The sequence below is a fragment of the Saccopteryx leptura genome, chromosome 1 (genome assembly GCF_036850995.1).
Source record: "Saccopteryx leptura isolate mSacLep1 chromosome 1, mSacLep1_pri_phased_curated, whole genome shotgun sequence".
Classification (NCBI taxonomy): Eukaryota; Metazoa; Chordata; class Mammalia; order Chiroptera; family Emballonuridae; genus Saccopteryx; species Saccopteryx leptura.
This window is the reverse complement of record NC_089503.1, coordinates 253,914,579-253,928,538: the sequence shown is the minus strand read 5'-3', so window position 1 is coordinate 253,928,538 and position 13,960 is coordinate 253,914,579. Positions and strand designations below refer to the sequence as shown.

The 13,960-nt window shown below is 40.2% G+C and overlaps 1 protein-coding gene and 1 pseudogene across 1 annotated transcript in view; both read right to left on the bottom strand.

Moving 5' to 3' along the window:
• The window catches only part of LOC136379613 (zinc finger protein 699-like), an 80,385-nt gene that overhangs the window by 52,341 nt on the left and 14,084 nt on the right, over positions 1-13,960 (bottom strand).
• LOC136379718 (olfactory receptor 7E178-like) lies at positions 11,357-13,918 on the bottom strand (annotated as a pseudogene).

Sequence of the window (13,960 nt, the reverse complement as noted above, 5' to 3'; positions counted from 1 at the left end):
CAAAAAGCTTAAAAAAGCAGTTGATTATTGAGCTGTGTGAGTGAGTAATCTACTTTGTCTCTTTGTCAGAAAATATTTCTAGTATAATTTGAATTGAAACAAGTAAAGCGCTCTCATTTAAATACCTTAATTCATAATCTGTATGTGAACTCTTTGTTTAATGTGTAACTATGTCTGTTTCTAAGGTCTTAAACCAATAATTATCCACCTCTTAAATCAAGGCTTACTCACCCCCAAGGACTCTCCCTGCAATACCACCATCCTTCCTGTTCAAAAACCTTCAGGAGCTTATCTCCTCATACAAACCTTACACCTAATCAATGAGGCAGTAGTTCCCCTCCAGCCAGTAGTACCTAATCTCTACAGGTTATTGTCACACATTCCCTTAGACACCATTCACTTCACAGTCCTAAACCTCAAGAATGCCTTCTTTACCATTCCTCTACACCTTGATTCTTACTTTCTGCTTGCATTCACCTGGACTGACCTGAATACTAATGCAGCCCAGCAATTTACATGGAATGTCTTACCCCAGGGGATCAAAAACAGCCCACATCTGTTTGGGCAGGCACTAACTCAGAATTTAGCAGCATGCAATCTCAAAACTAGTACTCTCTTACAATATGTAGATGACCTACTCCTCTGCAGCCCCTCCCTGCCTACCTCAAGGAGACAAACCACCACCCTTCTTAACTTCCTTGCTGTGAAGGGATATCATGTCTTCTCTGCTAAGGCTCAACTTTACTTTCAGTCTGTAGTATATCTGGGCATCACCTTAACCCCCACGACCTGAGGTCTTACCCTAAATCAAACTCAGACCCTTCGCAGTCTCCAACCACCTGCCATCGCAAATCAAATCTTTTTTACTTAATCTAATAGGCTTCTTTAACAACTGGATTCCCATTTGTGCTCTCTTAGCCAAGCCCTTCAGTGAGATATTTTGAGCATGGCTTTTAAGGTCTTTAGTGGCCAAGGGAGTAATAAAAAGGCAAATAAGGCCCCAAAGAGGTCAGGAAATACCAGCTTTTGGCATACACTCTTAAAGGCTTTGGTGCCCTAAAGGGCTTCATAGAATTCCATCAGGGCCCTGCGCCAGAGTAGAAAGAAATGTTATTGAACTGAAGCTTGCCAGGCTTCCCAGCCCCACCAGTTTAAATGTCTTTGCTGTGAAAAGAGGGATACGAGAAGGTAAGCTGCCCCCTTGCTCCATGGAGGGAGGGTTCAGCCTCTTGTAGCCCTGCTCCAGCCACCTGTGACCTGAACTTGTCCAGCATGCTGGGAATTGCCACTGAAGGCCCAAGGACATCATTCAGGAGCCTATGGTATTTCTTTCAAGTAGCAGATAAGCTAATCTCATTTCTTGTAAACACAAGGGCCAACTACTATGCCTTGCCTGAATATTTGAGTTTTAGTTATCCCTCAAAGATCTCTACTGTGGGTATTGACAGTCTGAATTTGTTGCTTTATTTAATGTATAGTATCTTCTTTATTCTTCTTGTCTCAATGCCCCATGCCTATTGTAGGCTGGGACCTGCTGCTAATTCCAGCCTGAAGCAGTAGTCACTAGGAGTTAAACTCTAATTGCAAAGTGTAGAAATGTAACCACGCTTTCCTTAAGTACTTGCAGTATTTATAGGTTACTCAGCAAACTGTTCAAAGACTGTCCAAGAGGCGCTTCCAGCATTACATCACCAAAGGACTGACTTTCACGTGGACTGGGTCCACACACCATAATCCTGACAACTCCCACTGCTGCTAAAGTAGAAAAACGGCATGCCTTACTCAAACCATAAACCAGAAGCTGGTTGGTCTATGTATGGCGAATATATGAAAAAACTAAGGATTCTTTTAATCAGACTTTGGAAAAAGGGAAATTAGGAGTGGCTCTTTCCTCCACCCTGACCATCTGAAGCTCAGAAACAGAGAAACAAAACTGACTCCTTCTTCTTCTATTCTCTATTCACCTCTTAGCCTGCCTCATCCAACTAGGGGATTTCTTCTCATGTTGAACCAACACCTATTAGTAGTATCTATTAGTAGTGTCTCCCTACTGATTGGACAAAAACCTGTACTCTACTCTATCTCACCCCAAATATCAACCTAATCCTACCCCATGACCCTCTTCCAGTTCCTAGCACACTACCCATCAATCTAAAGACCAAACGAGCTACACAAATAATTCCTCTTCTTGTTGCTTTAAGAATTTCTATAAAAATAGGTCTAGGGGCAGGGGTACTTGCCACTGCCCTGTCTTATTCTCACTCACTCTCTCTCTCTCTGAAGCCCAGTGAATTCGTAAAAAACAAACCATGTCATAGAATCAGTGGTTTCGCACAAACTGGGTGTCTTGACTATTGCCCTTCATTGGTCCACACACTCTCCTATTTATTTTTCTAATTTTTGAACCCTGCCTCTTACATTTGTTCACTAGTTTCTTACAGAACTGCATGCAGACCTTCGCCAATCAGAAAATTGGAAAAATCTACCTAACCCTACACACCAACCCTAAAACCTGCCCTCACGAAACAGAAAAATCTGGAACCCTATAAATACACCCTTATTCCAAAGAATGTGGGAAAATCCCTTGTTCTCAATGCTAGCACTAATTATAGGACCAATCCTAATTTTGTGCCTAATATTAATGCTTACCCCTTTCTTTATCAAGTTTCGACAGGCCTGGATGAGAGAAATCTCTAGGATTGCCTACAATCAAATGCTCCTACACTCCTATTCCCTAATACCCCAAGGAGAACTTCACGAGGGAAATATCAAATAGGTAGGGATGACATCAGGAAGAAGCCACCCCTCAGCCCGAGAAGTTCCCTCCTGAATGTTCTCCAAACCCCCTTCCTTTTAAACCACACATACTCAGTCCTTCTAAAACTTACACCAACAGGTTTCCTGTCTCTAAAAATCTCCACATGTCCTCCCATTCGAGAGGAACCAGACCAGCACGCCTCATGAGGCTCATCCAGGAGACCATGTATCACCATGTCACCCTGTTCAATCGGCACTCACAGCAAGCAACTAACAATTATTACCTCTCAAGACTTTTTTACTTCCTCACTCAGGTTTTCGAAGATATCACCTGGTTCAGACCTTGCAGCACAAAAATTGACAACCTTCTTAACTGGATGGAGGACTTGGCTTGGCAAGGTTCTTTTCTTGAGTTCTCTCCAGAAGAAAGAATAATTTTTCATTTTTTTCCTTTTTCTCCTCATCACCCCTCACCATATATTATAAAATTAATAATTGCCTTTCTTTTATATGTAATCACAGAGTTGAGAAATGATAGATACATGAATTTACCAGAAATTTCAAACTGCCCTCTGTCAGACCTCACCCTTACTTACTGGACTATCACCCCTGAGGAAGAGGAATTCCAAGAAGCTGGCAAGCCGCCCCAAGGAGGAGCATTCCAGACATACCAGGACTTTTGATTCAACACCCACTTGCTCGAGATTCTCCTTTACCCTATAAAATTTGTCCCCCTAGTTTTTACTGGTGCCCTTCTTTTGGAGAAGTGCCCCAGCAGGTCTTTCTCCTCTAATAAAGCCTGCACACTGGGTGTTCGAGTGCCATCTCATTCTTACAAAAATTACATAAAAAGACATTATTAACAATTTTTAATATTTAAACCAAGATTTCAATATCACAGGGCTATAAAACAGCAAATAGAAGAACTAACAAAAGGCCTTTGAAATAACATGTACATTTTAACATGAAAAATACTTTTTACACAATAGTGGGGGGGGGGACAGTATGTCACCATTCCTAACCTTTTTGTCGGAAAACCTATTAGTTAATAGAGCCAATTATTAACAGTACAATAACTGAATTTTCTTTTAAGAGCTAATTTTAAATTTAAACTGTATATGTAGGCACCTTCCTTATTGAGGCAGCGCCCCCACTTGGCACTCCATTGAAGAGCTATACCTAAGAGGGAAAAAAGGCCTTAGTGGCCCGCATGTTGTTTGCGAATGGCAGTTTGCCGACCAGAGTTCTTAGGAAAAGGAGGAAGAGGAAGTGGCATCTGACATGCCTGCCCCTCTTTGTACAACCCCAGGGCTGACTGAACCTGGGCTTAGCCTGGCCAAGCTCAGGTTGGCAGCAGCGGCAAGGCTCCGGGCTTAGTCCCAAAATGGTGCCCATTTTTCTCAGAGCTCCTGTTCCCTTCTCCTTCATTGCCAGATTAGGGACATGATTGCCATGTGAGAGGTGGGGCAGACAGGCGGGCATTTGGACCCAGCATTCCCAGAAACTAAGCCGACTTTCATTCCCTCTCCCCAGCAGCTGTTTAGCTTTATTTCTTACAATAAAAGCAGCAAAAAAAAAAAAAATTACAATTTTTATAAATTTATCCTCCTAACAGTGGGCTGCTTTAGCCTATATGAGGTTTCCAATTTTCCAGCAATTTCTTGAATTCTTTTTCACAATTTTTACTATTATGGCTAATGCAGTAGGTCTCCCTTATGAACTCCATGCCTTCTACATAACTGAGAGGCTTATAAAGCACCCAATATCCCCCAGCCCACGGGAGAGTGTTGGAAACTATTTCTCTAATTTTTTACACCAGTGGAGGGCAACAAGCTACTATCCCCAACCCACGGAGGGCTTATTTCTAATAATTCTATTCCCTATAGTCCTATTGTTCATAGTTCATTTACACCTTCTGGAGCTGCAACTTAGCTAGCCAATTAACTAGCAAGGTCCACACCTATGGTTTGTTAATTTCTAAATTCTTTTTCTTTTCTTTAAGATTTTTCTAAAGCAAGGTTCTAATTTTTAATACTATTCCTACCCTGTATTTTCCATATGGGAAAAACTTCTTTTGGTCAGTAGGCAAATATTTAAAACTAGTTTCTATTTTATATTTTTAGTCACCTCATCCTTACTTTATGCCCCCCCCCCCCATCACTCTGCACACAGCAGGCTGAATCGTAGCCTAGCCATGTGCCTGGCGGTGGGGCTTGTCTTTTGGTTCTTGGTTTGCTGTTTACTGTTTACCTTCTGCTCAGGTGTAGCCCAATGGCAGAGGCTGGAAGAACAGCGGGAGGGGGAGGAACCATGCCTACATTTGTCTCTCCTCAGTCGCAGCTCCACTCCCTCGGTCTGCACACCACTCATCCCAGTTAGGTTTTTCTCTCTTTTTTTTATTTAAATCACTTGCTTGTCAGCCCTTTTTGTATTGAGCAAGCTTTTAGCATTGTGGTAGATCTAATGTTAAATTTAGCCATTGATCAATGTATAGATACTGATTGGGACAGCCTGGATTTCTAGTACTATATTCCAGACTTTCTTTACTAGCCAGAGATTAAAAGTCCTCCTTGCTGTTACCTATTACAAAACTGAAACTTGTTCTAGGAGAATTTAAGAATTAGTGCACTAACAAGAAAAATAATTAACTAGCACCCAGAATAAAAGGATGATTTGACTATAGAGGTATTAATTTATTACACAAGACAAGGTGAAGAAGCCAACAGAAGAGAATAATTTCCTTCAGAGGAGAAACCTAACAGGGTGCCCGAAGCTAGAATTTGAGAACAAAGAGAAAAACAGCTTGCCAGTTAAGATTGTTTTTTAGTCAGAAGCTTCCAATTTTAACACAAAAGATTCAAGCTAGGCCTTAAAACAGACACATTTAGACATTAAACAAAGACTTATACACACAAATCAAGAAGTTTAAATGAGTGTGCTTTACTTATCCTAATATTTCTGGCAACAAAGACAAAGTTCAATAGACAAGGGAGGAGTTTCCCTCAGTGGAGAGCATGGCACTCCAGATGCTGAAAAGTACTTTGCCTCACTGACAGGGAAAGGGCTCCCCCTTGTGGCTTCTCAGGTGGCACTAGACTCTAGTGACTAGAGATTCCTTTAAACCAGGGTTTTCTAAACAGACAATTTTAAAAACAAAGACTGAGATCTCAACAATACAAAAAAGTTTCTGGAAATCTGAGGTGAGATTAATCAATCCAAGTTAGCTCAGCCTCCACTGATCCAGTGTGATGCAAGACTGACTAATCGTGGACCGATCCAATCCCCATTAATGTCCTCCCAAATTAGAAAACAATTATCCCCACTAAATGACATTTTACTGAGAGCCCAACTAGATACCTCCGGAAGTCCTGGGCAGGATGAAGTTCCTACTAATGCCTCTCTTAGAGAAACTGATGTCTCTGAAGTCCCGCAGCAGAACTGGTGGACCTGGTCCACTCGGTTCCCACTAATGCCCTTCTCAAGTATGAGCAGATATCCCCGAGAGCCTGAAGCAAGACCCAATCCCCACCAATTGTCCCACCAGAGTGTAACCAGATGTTCCCCAGCAAAATCCAAGGCAGGACTACTAAAACTCCCCACTGACATCTTGGTCTTGGAGATTGTACTGCGAGCATATGACCATGTCTGATCTATTTCACACTATCCATTACAGAACAGAAAAGCAAGCATACAGAGGAAAGCTAGCATTCAGATAAAGCAAAAAGAGTTGCTACCTCCTCGATTTCTCTACCAAATAGTCCAAATTGTCAAATTTGGGCACCAGAGGTGTCTACTGGAGATCTGTCCAGACCCCACAGGAAGACCGGGAGCCCTGAAAACATGTCAGGTGGCATGCCTCTCCTCCAGATTCAAGCGGGGCTCTGCAGCTCAGTGGAGACTCCATCTGATTCAAGGTGTCTTGATCCGGTGACATGAAACATCAGATCCCAGAAGAGCCCCCATATGTTATAAATTCTGCACCCCAGATTCTGAAAGGCACTGTACCTCATTTCATCAAGTTCATGTAGAGACAGCCAGTCCATATAAGTTTTGAAGAGTTTTATTAAAATAGGACATTTTAAATATGCCGGCTGCATATGGCTGACATGGGGCATCTGCAAGCCCAAATCATGCAGTCCCAAAAATAGTTCAGGGGCTGTTTATATACCCTTAATCACACATGGGCAGGGGAGAGCATAACATTATAGCACAATCATTAACAAGATTATAATATTTGTCTAGGGCAGGAGTAGTCAATCTTTTTATACCTACAGCCCACTTTGGTATCTCAGTTAGTAGTAAAATTTTCTAACTGCCCACCAGTTCCACAGTAATGGTGATTTATAAAGTAGGAAAGTAATTTTACTTTATAAAATTTATAAAGCAGAGTTACAGCAAGTTAAAGCATATAATAGTAATTATTTACCAAGTACTTTATGTTGGATTTTTGCTAAGTTTGGCAGAAAAATCTTTATAAAACAACTTACTATAGTTAAATCTATCTTTTTATTTATACTTTGGTTGCTCTGCTACTGCCCATGAAAGCTGGAATGCCCACTAGTGGGTGGCAGGGACCAGGTTGACTACCACTGGTCTACGGCAGTGATCCCCAAACTTTTTTGGGCCACGGACCATTTTAATGTCAGAAAATATTTTCACAGACCGGCCTTTAGGGTGGGACGGATAAATGTATCACATGACCGAGACAAGCATCAAGAGTGAGTCTTAGACGGATGTAACAGAGGGAATTTGGTCATTTTTTAAAAATAAAACATTGTTCAGACTTAAATATAAATAAAACAAAAATAATGTAAGTTATTTATTCTTTCTCTGTGGACTGGTACCAGTGGGGTTGGGGACCACTGGTCTAGGGGATACACAGAAACATTAAAACTTTCAAGGTAACACAATCAAAGATATTTACAAATCTTTCAGGGTTCCTCTTCCCTCACTGGCCTAGAGGTATTTTACTCTCAAGAATCCCAGAAGGGGAAGGAACTACAATCAATGCAACGTGGTATGTAAATTCTGCCTCCTATTGAAAGAGAAGTTTCTCAGTTAAACTTTTATTTTAGATTTAAAACTAAATGACCCATTTTTCTTGCAAGCCAGAAACTTCTACATTCTTCTCCCTCCCCTCCCCAAAAAAGGAAAGCCTGATCTTTCCTCCCAGAATATCAATATTAATTTGCAGCTTTTTGGTACCTTACAACATATTAAATTAATTTTTAATTCTGAAATTTTATATTAAATAGAAATATATGAAAGTTATAAAAATGGCTACCACATGTGATGTAAACTTGACATATGACTGATAGATTTTATCACATTATGTCTAATCTTCATAATAATCTTGGATGTAGAGTTACAAGTTAAAATACAGGATCCTCATCTAAAATAAAATTTCAGTTGTGCACTTGAAACCTGTATAGTTTGGCAAACTACATCAACCTTCTGAATTAAAAAATAAATTAAAAAACACAAAAATAAATAAGTAAATTATAGAATTTGAGGTAAACAATGAAGAATTTTTTGGTAAAAGTGAGTCCCAAATGCAGTGTTTGTTTGCAATTCCAATTAGGGCATGATTTTTTTATTGCTAAATTTAACAGCTTTAATTTGAAGGTAAATGCAAACAACCCAATTTTCTGTTAAAAATTTGGGGCTCAGAGAAGAGAAGAGCTATTTGCACACTGTTGGTCAAATAAGTTTATAAATATGATATATGTTTGCTCGCTTATAGTTTGTATTGGGTGTGGAGGACAGGCTGTAAGCAGGCCAGGTTGTTATAGCCTAAGGCTTAGTTTTAAGACTAAGCTTTTCCCCATGCCCTTGACTGATTGCATGGTGTGGGGTGGTGCACTCTGATGAGGAATCCCATTATGCCTCAGATAAGTGACTTTGTATCAGAGACTTGTTTGTATACTGTACTAAGGGTTTTGATTTCTACACTATAAAGTGGGGCAGACAGGGAGCTTGCTCTCTCGGTTCCTAAGATTAGCATTAGAGGAGAGAAGAGTGATTACATTCTAAAAGGAAGGTCACATGGAGGAGAGAAGAAGCATCCAAGATGGTGGAGTGCTGAAGGAGAAGCCAGTTCGTGCAGAGAGAAAGAGATGGGGAACAGAGGTGAATAAGGCTGGTGAGCTAGAAACCTTTGATTCTAGGAAACTCGAATAAGTCAGTATCTTTGTGAGCAATGAATGAGTGGGTTTTGGAGCCCACTGTGTGTTTTTACTTGCCTGCTGGGTGCAAGCTAGGATTAAAGGTTTGTTTCTACCACTGCCCTTACCACGAGGTGAAGGAGGCAAGATCAGGGAGGCTGGAGGCCATACTTTAGTTTCCTCTGTCTCTGTCATGTGTGGACTGTAGGAAGACCATGGGAACATGGGCCATGACACCGTGCTGTGGGCACTTTGGTTTAGTTTCTCCCCCTCTCCTCTTCTCACTCACCATTCCTCCTGGCAGAAAAAGCCACTACAGGTTTCCCTCTCTGTACCCCTCAGACAAAATCCAATCTGAGCTTCTCTTCTCTCTAAAGTCCAGTAGAGAAAAACAAACAAACAAACAAAAAAACACAGTCAATCCAGGTTTGTCCCCACTCCAGAGCCCACTGCAAAAATGCATTTTATCTTCTGTCCCTCTTTCCCACCAATTCAAACTTTGGTCCATTTGGTGCATTGATCTTTCAAGAATACCTGCAAGCTCAGATGGCATTTTTCACTTCATTATATTTGTTCAATTTGTTAAAATTCCAAGGAGAGAGATCAGGAGTATCTCTTCTCATCATTACTCTGATATCATCAATACATTTTTTTCCTTTAATTGAATTACAATGGTGTATTTTTCAACTTAATTTTTATATATTTAATATATTTCTTTGGTAATTGATACATAACCACTTCTGGGAACCTCTCATAAGGTTGTAACAGGTGTCTCCTAGGGCTGCAGTCACCTTAAGGTTTGAGTGGCTGAGGCCCACTTCTACATTCACTCACAAGGCTGTTGGTAGGTGTCATGTATTTGGGGACTATTGGCCAGAGAATTCCCTGTTCCTTGACATGTGAGTCTCTTGATTGGGCATCTCAAAACATGGAGGTTGGGGTATATCAACCTCAAGAGCCAAAGAAGGGAAGCAAGAAAAACCCAGATCTCTTACACTCTATTTTCAGAAGTGAACTGCCATCATTTCTATATATTCTTTATTGGAAGTGAGGCCCTATGTCCAGCTAAAGCTCAATAGGAGCAAATACACATAGGAATGGAGAATGGAAAACAGGAATCGGGTATCATTGGGAGCATCTCAGATACTGCTAACCACATGGCCTTATCACCTACAGGCCTTTGTGTTCAGGCTCTTCAAGACTCAGATCACATCTGTCTGCTTTCCAGCATATTCCTGATTAATCACAGAACAAAAACTCAACATATATTCACTGGCGACAACTTGGCAAGAGGGTAGAACTTCCTCTCCATTGAAAACTTCTGTAGACCTCATTATACCACTTCTGGTCATACAGACTCAAGACCACTTGGTTCCTGTAATACAAGGAGAGCTCCTCCATCAACATCAGGCCAATCTTCAACCATTCCACAGCGAAATTTAACGAATGTCCCCAGCAGTTCTAATTTATGCCAATGAGAAAGAAATCAACTCACTCCAAAACTTTTCTTATATTTGTGTTCTCTCATCTGAAAAAACTGTAATAAAAATGGTTTCCTTTTTTTCTCATGAAAAAATTGGGATGTATGTGGTTAGTTGTATATTGTAACCTTCTAAATACTACTCATCCAGGTTTTCTGAGTAAGAGGAATGTGGAGGTTGGTTTGTCACTGTGATATGAAGACTCCTTTACATACAATTGTGTAAAACTCAAAAGGAGTCCACAAAGCTTCAGTTATCATAACAAAAGACAGGGAAGCATAGTAACAAAGTGAAGTCTTAACCAGACCATCACTAGTGAGAGGAAAGAATACCCTTTGCTAAAATCATGGTTCTTGGCATTTCTATAGTAGTATAAAAGGCCAATTTCATGTGATGACCAGTGACTTCATGATCCTCACGCATCATTAGAGAACACAGCAACTATAAATACTATCTCACCATCAATTTTCCAGTTATATACTTATGGCCAAGACACATCATTTACAGTTTCTTCCTGAGCTTATTTTGCAACCTTCCTGTTGCTGACACCTCAAAATATGTTTGTACCTCATATCATAATACCAGTCAGAGCTCAGTCATGAAAAGAGAAAATAGTCACCTTGATAAACAAATTTTAATATATTGCTTAAACAGTTATTAAAAGGGTGAAAGGCAAAGAACAAACCAGTAACATAGCAATTACAAGTGAAGAAAGAAAATACCACTACTTCTCAACGAATGTTAAGGGAAAAGTTGAGTTTTTAGAACATGACTGTTACTACTATTGACAGTATGTAAGATGAACGAAAGGGCTTTATCATAGCCCTTTTGATGTCCCTGTTCCTTAGAATACAAGATGAAGTGGTTCAGCATGGGGGTAACCAGTGTACACCACTGAGGTCACCATACCATGCCTGGAAAAAGATGAGACAGCAGAACTGAGGTACACCCCAATGGTGGTTCCATAAATTAAACAAATAACCGACAAGATGAAAAATACAGTAGTGATTTCAAGAGTTCCATCCCAACATCAGAAAGCATACAAGTGAGTTTGGAGAAGAGAGGCAATAGCTTCAACATAAACACGCATGCACAGCTGTACAGTATAGAGAGGGTACTTGAAGAACATTGTCGGTAATAACTGGGAAAACACATTTCCTATTGCTACCATAGGCTCTATCTTTTTCCACCTTTTACCTCTGATTTTCTTCAGATTCTTCAGCATTTATCCATGAGCAGGTGGACCCAAAAAATTAGGCCATTTTTGAAGGAAAGATCTGACTTAGATCAGTAGTTCTCAAACCTGCACACTACAACCACCAGGAGGCTCTTTAAAATCCTCATGCTCAGATCATATTTCAGTCCCATGAAATCAGAATACATGGTGATGAGACCCAGTATATTTTTAAGCTTTGCATGATTTCAATAAAAACCAAGTTTTAGAAACAGAAATAATCACACATCTGCATAAACAAAGTTGACAGATGATAAATTTATATGGAAAATTTAGAGCTGTCAAAAGGATGTAAATTTTAATATACATAGAAAGTGTTATCAGTCTGGGATGCTTGGGTTTCCAGTGTTAACCTACAGAAATCTCCATTGATGTAATAATATTCAGTCAGGCAGTGCTTATGACATAAAAAGGATTTCAGGAAACTCCTCAGTCCTGTTACAGACATATAAAAAGAATTGATATTTCAATGATAAACAAGGAGAGTAGTGAATTTCAGCAGAGCTACATAAATGATAGGATGAGAGAGCTGGGATTTGCAGGTCTTGATGTTTAGTTGTGTTGCATTTTCCCACTTGCACCTCAAATGGATGACGCGAGCACTGAGATCAGATTGTTTTCCTGAGCAGCTTTATCATAGCCCTTTTGATGTCCCTGTTCCTTAGAATACAGATGAAGTGGTTCAGCATGGGGGTAACCAGTGTACACCACTGAGGTCACCATACCATGCCTGGAAAAAGATGAGACAGCAGAACTGAGGTACACCCCAATGATGGTTCCATAAATTAAACAAATAACCGACAAGTGAGAGCCACAGGTGGACAAGGCTTTATACTTCTCACCTGTTGATGGGACTCTCAGAGTGGAGCAAATAATTTTATAGTAAGAGAAAATAATTCCTAAAGGTGGAACACCACCAAATATGGCACCAGTAGAATAAACAAACATGTTACTGGTGAGGATTTCAAAACTGGCAAGGTTGAAGAGCAGAGAATGGTCACAGAACAAGCCACTAAGTTGAGGATTCATAATAACTAAATACAAGCTAGTCACAGGCCATCACAGTCAGGAGATCATTCATACATACAAAAAGCATAATAATTGACATCTGTGTGAGGCAGCCCCATAGGAGATGCCTCTGCTGTGAGTCTGGATGTTCACAATTATATTCACAATGGTGGTGAAACCAATCTCAGCCAAAGGCAGGTTGGAGAGGAAGAAGTACATGGGTGTGTGCAGGTGAGAGTCTGAGCTGACGGCCAGGATGATGAGCAGGTTCCCCAACAGGGTGACCAGGTACATGGACAGGAACAGCCCACTGAGCAAAGACTGCAGTTCCAGATCATCTGACAGACCCATGAGGAAGAACTCTGATACATGTGTTAGATTTTCTGGTTCCATTTAGCCTGGGCAACTTTTGTAAAAGAAGAGTTGGAAAAATAAATCAAGCACTGTGTCCTAGCACTGTGTACATATTTGGATTCAAGCAGTTCACAAGTAAAGTCTTCACACTTAGGTTCATCCACTCCAGGGGCTTCCACAATATTTCTGTGTCTCAAGTCCAATTTTCTTAGAAGAGTTTATTCATTGGTTTACATAATATCCTTTTCCATGCACACGTATGTTGAGATATTTTCTTGAAGAATGTTAAAGGAGCAAGAACATTTAGAAATAGCAAATCCATGAACACCTAAACTGGAGCCTACTCTTTAAGAGGAAGTACAGAATTAAAAATATCCTTGTCACTCTAAGAAAATAATCAGTCTAATTAAATAGCACTTAGAAGCAGCCTGAAATATTTAAATACAGTGTAAGAAAATGCAAGAATACTGATAACCTGTATCATTGCTAGAACACATTATCTGCTCTCTACATTAAAGTCAAGTGTTGGTCCCTGACCTCTGGTACAGTGGATAAAGCTTTGACCTGGACTGCTGAGGTTACCAGTATAAAACCCTGGACTTGCTAAATCAAGGCATATACAGGAAGCAACTACTATTGAGTTAATGCTTCAAACTCTCTCACTCTTTCTCTTGAAATAAATAAAATCCCCTGACCCCCACCCCCACCCCCCAAAAAAGGTTAAGTGTTCATTTTAACAAGATAGCTTTTTATGAGCCAGTTATTTTGGGTTCTCAGTACCATTTTCAATTTCCGATATGCTTACTCAGACATATGGGTTGTTTTTACCTTTTTTTTTTTTTTTACAGGGACAGAGAGAGAATCAGGGAGAGGGACAGACAGACAGGAATGGAGAGAATTGAAAAGCATCAATCATCAGTTTTTTGTTGTGACACCTTAGTTGTTCATTGATTGCTTTCTCA